This window comes from Ambystoma mexicanum, chromosome 4q, assembly GCF_040938575.1.
Source record: "Ambystoma mexicanum isolate Mex_15411 chromosome 4q, UKY_AmexF1_1, whole genome shotgun sequence".
In the NCBI taxonomy this organism is placed as follows: domain Eukaryota; kingdom Metazoa; phylum Chordata; class Amphibia; order Caudata; family Ambystomatidae; genus Ambystoma; species Ambystoma mexicanum.
This window is the reverse complement of record NC_090928.1, coordinates 529,117,222-529,121,701: the sequence shown is the minus strand read 5'-3', so window position 1 is coordinate 529,121,701 and position 4,480 is coordinate 529,117,222. Positions and strand designations below refer to the sequence as shown.

At 39.6% G+C, this 4,480-nt stretch overlaps 3 non-coding genes across 3 annotated transcripts; all 3 read left to right on the top strand.

Moving 5' to 3' along the window:
• TRNAK-CUU (transfer RNA lysine (anticodon CUU)) lies at window positions 1–73 on the top strand. The gene has a single exon. It is a non-coding gene; the product is annotated as a tRNA-Lys (tRNA).
• A 1,380-nt stretch (window positions 74–1,453) lies between these two features.
• TRNAK-CUU (transfer RNA lysine (anticodon CUU)) lies at window positions 1,454–1,526 on the top strand. The gene has a single exon. It is a non-coding gene; the product is annotated as a tRNA-Lys (tRNA).
• Window positions 1,527–3,144: 1,618 nt separating this feature from the next.
• Window positions 3,145–3,217, top strand: TRNAK-CUU (transfer RNA lysine (anticodon CUU)). The gene has a single exon. It is a non-coding gene; the product is annotated as a tRNA-Lys (tRNA).
• Window positions 3,218–4,480: the final 1,263 nt, after the last annotated feature.

The window sequence follows — 4,480 nt, the reverse complement described above, 5'->3', positions numbered from 1 at the left end:
GCCCGGCTAGCTCAGTCGGTAGAGCATGAGACTCTTAATCTCAGGGTCGTGGGTTCGAACCCCACGTTGGGCGAAAACAACTAAAATTGTAGTGCTTTTTGACCAAAAAAATACATCCTATCTGTGGAAAACGGCAGTGCAGGGATAGGGAAGAAAACTATAGGCATCCAAAGGAGCCCGGCTAGCTCAGTCGGTAGAGCATGAGACTCTTAATCTCAGCGTCGTGGGTTCGAGCCCCACGTTGGGCGAAAACAACTAAAATTGTAGTGCTTTTTGACCAAAAAAATACATCCTATCTGTGGAAACCGGCAGTGCAGGGATAGGGAAGAAAACTATGGGCAACCAAAGGAGCCCGGCTTGCTCAGTCGGTAGCGCATGAGACTCTTAATCTCAGGGTCGTGGGTTCGAGCCCCACGTTGGGCGAAAACAACTAAAATTTTAGTGCTTTTTGACCAAAAAAATAGAAATTGAAAGTCTCTTTACAATATTTGCAATATTTTCATTGTTAACATGCAATATATGAATGCATGTCTGGATGATGTGTAATGGGGCAATACCACACCTTAATGTATTCACTGTTAAAGAAAAAGTATGTATCATCTTACTATAAAATAAAGTGGAGAAAACACAAATAAGACTTTTTTCCACACAGGTTTAATCGGCTATTTCCTGATATTCTTCAATGCGTTCTGATATTGACTGGTAATTGTGTTTGATACTTTCTTAGACTATTTCTGCCTCTGGCTGATGTGTATTTTCTTTCCAAACTCCACCAGAGCCTATGATTACACAGCATCCTATCTGTGGAAAACGGCAGTGCAGGGATAGGGAAGAAAACTATAGGCATCCAAAGGAGCCCGGCTAGCTCAGTTGGTAGAGCATGAGACTCTTAATCTCAGGGTCGTGGGTTCGAGCCCAACGTTGGGCGAAAACAACTAAACTTGTAGTGCTTTTTGACCAAAAAAATACATCCTATCTGTGTAAAGCGGCAGTGCAGGGATAGGGAAGAAAACGTTGGGCGAAAACAACTAAAATTTTAGTGCTTTTTGACCAAAAAAATAGAAATTGAAAATCTCTTTACAATATTTGCAATATTTTCATTGTTAACATGCAATATATGAATGCATGTCTGGATGATGTGTAATGGGGCAATACCACACCTTAATGTATTCACTGTAAAAGAAAAAGTATGTATCATCTTACTATAAAATAAAGTGGAGAAAACACAAATAAGACTTTTTTCCACACAGGTTTAATCGGCTATTTCCTGATATTCTTCAATGCGTTCTGATATTGACTGGTAATTGTGTTTGATACTTTCTTAGACTATTTCTGCCTCTGGCTGATGTGTATTTTCTTTCCAAACTCCACCAGAGCCTATGATTACACAGCATCCTATCTGTGGAAAACGGCAGTGCAGGGATAGGGAAGAAAACTATAGGCATCCAAAGGAGCCCGGCTAGCTCAGTTGGTAGAGCATGAGACTCTTAATCTCAGGGTCGTGGGTTCGAGCCCCACGTTGGGCGAAAACAACTAAAATTTTAGTGCTTTTTGACCAAAAAAATAGAAATTGAAAGTCTCTTTACAATATTTGCAATATTTTCATTGTTAACATGCAATATATGAATGCATGTCTGGATGATGTGTAATGGGGCAATACCACACCTTAATGTATTCACTGTAAAAGAAAAAGTATGTATCATTTTACTATAAAATAAAGTGGAGAAAACACAAATAAGACTTTTTTCCACACAGGTTTAATCGGCTATATCCTGATATTCTTCAATGCGTTCTGATATTGACTGGTAATTGTGTTTGATACTTTCTTAGACTATTTCTGCCTCTGGCTGATGTGTATTTTCTTTCCAAACTCCACCAGAGCCTATGATTACACAGCATCCTATCTGTGGAAAACGGCAGTGCAGGGATAGGGAAGAAAACTATAGGCATCCAAATGAGCCCGGCTAGCTCAGTCGGTAGAGCATGAGACTCTTAATCTCAGCGTCGTGGGTTCGAGCCCCATGTTGGGCGAAAACAACTAAAATTTTAGTGCTTTTTGACCAAAAAAATAGAAATTGAAAGTCTCTTTACAATATTTGCAATATTTTGATTGTTAAAATGCAATATATGAATGCCTTTTCTGGATGATGTGTAATGGGTCAATACCACACCTTAATGTATTCACTGTAAAAGAAAAAGTATGTATCATCTTACTATAAAATAAAGTGGAGAAAACACAAATAAGACTTTTTTCCACACAGGTTTAATCGGCTATTTCCTGATATTCTTCAATGCGTTCTGATATTGACTGGTAATTGTGTTTGATACTTTCTTAGACTATTTCTGCCTCTGGCTGATGTGTATTTTCTTTCCAAACTCCACCAGAGCCTATGATTACACAGCATCCTATCTGTGGAAAGCGGCTGTGCAGGGATAGGGAAGAAAACTATAGGCATCCAAAGGAGCCCGGCTAGCTCAGTCGGTAGAGCATGAGACTCTAAATCTCAGGGTCGTGGGTTCGAGCCCCACGTTGGGCGAAAACAACTAAAATTGTAGTGCTTTTTGACCAAAAAAATACATCGTATCTGTGGAAAACGGCAGTGCAGGGATAGGGAAGAAAACTATGGGCATCAAAAGGAGCCCGGCTTGCTCAGTCGGTAGCGCATGAGACTCTTAATCTCAGGGTCGTGGGTTCGAGCCTCACGTTGGGCGAAAACAACTAAAATTGTAGTGCTTTTTGACCAAAAAAATAGAAATTGAAAGTCTCTTTACAATATTTGCAATATTTTGATTGTTAACATGCAATATATGAATGCATGTCTGGATGATGTGTAAAGGGGCAATACCACACCTTAATGTATTCACTGTAAAAGAAAAAGTATGTATCATCTTACTATAAAATAAAGTGGAGAAAACACAAATAAGACTTTTTTCCACACAGGTTTAATCGGCTATTTCCTGATATTCTTCAATGCGTTCTGATATTGACTGGTAATTGTGTTTGATACTTTCTTAGACTATTTCTGCCTCTGGCTGATGTGTATTTTCTTTCCAAACTCCACCAGAGCCTATGATTACACAGCATCCTATCTGTGGAAAGCGGCAGTGCAGGGATAGGGAAGAAAACTATAGGCATCCAAAGGAGCCCGGCTAGCTCAGTCGGTAGAGCATGAGACTCTTAATCTCAGGGTCGTGGGTTCGAACCCCACGTTGGGCGAAAACAACTAAAATTGTAGTGCTTTTTGACCAAAAAAATACATCCTATCTGTGGAAAACGGCAGTGCAGGGATAGGGAAGAAAACTATAGGCATCCAAAGGAGCCCGGCTAGCTCAGTCGGTAGAGCATGAGACTCTTAATCTCAGCGTCGTGGGTTCGAGCCCCACGTTGGGCGAAAACAACTAAAATTGTAGTGCTTTTTGACCAAAAAAATACATCCTATCTGTGGAAACCGGCAGTGCAGGGATAGGGAAGAAAACTATGGGCAACCAAAGGAGCCCGGCTTGCTCAGTCGGTAGCGCATGAGACTCTTAATCTCAGGGTCGTGGGTTCGAGCCCCACGTTGGGTGAAAACAACTAAAATTTTAGTGCTTTTTGACCAAAAAAATAGAAATTGAAAGTCTCTTTACAATATTTGCAATATTTTCATTGTTAACATGCAATATATGAATGCATGTCTGGATGATGTGTAATGGGGCAATACCACACCTTAATGTAGTCACTGTTAAAGAAAAAGTATGTATCATCTTACTATAAAATAAAGTGGAGAAAACACAAATAAGACTTTTTTCCACACAGGTTTAATCGGCTATTTCCTGATATTCTTCAATGCGTTCTGATATTGACTGGTAATTGTGTTTGATACTTTCTTAGACTATTTCTGCCTCTGGCTGATGTGTATTTTCTTTCCAAACTCCACCAGAGCCTATGATTACACAGCATCCTATCTGTGGAAAGCGGCAGTGCAGGGATAGGGAAGAAAACTATAGGCATCCAAAGGAGCCCGACTAGCTCAGTCGGTAGAGCATGAGACTCTTAATCTCAGCGTCGTGGGTTTGAGCCCCATGTTGGGCAAAAACAACTAAAATTTTAGTGCTTTTTGACCAAAAAAATAGAAATTGAAAGTCTCTTTACAATATTTGCAATATTTTGATTGTTAAAATACAATATATGAATGCATGTCTGGATGATGTGTAATGGGTCAATACCACACCTTAATGTATTCACTGTAAAAGAAAAAGTATGTATCATCTTACTATAAAATAAAGTGGAGAAAACACAAATAAGACTTTTTTCCACACAGGTTTAATCGGCTATTTCCTGATATTCTTCAATGCGTTCTGATATTGACTGGTAATTGTGTTTGATACTTTCTTAGACTATTTCTACCTCTGGCTGATGTGTATTTTCTTTCCAAACTCCACCAGAGCCTATGATTACACAGCATCCTATCTGTGGAAAACGGCAGTGCAGGGATAGGGA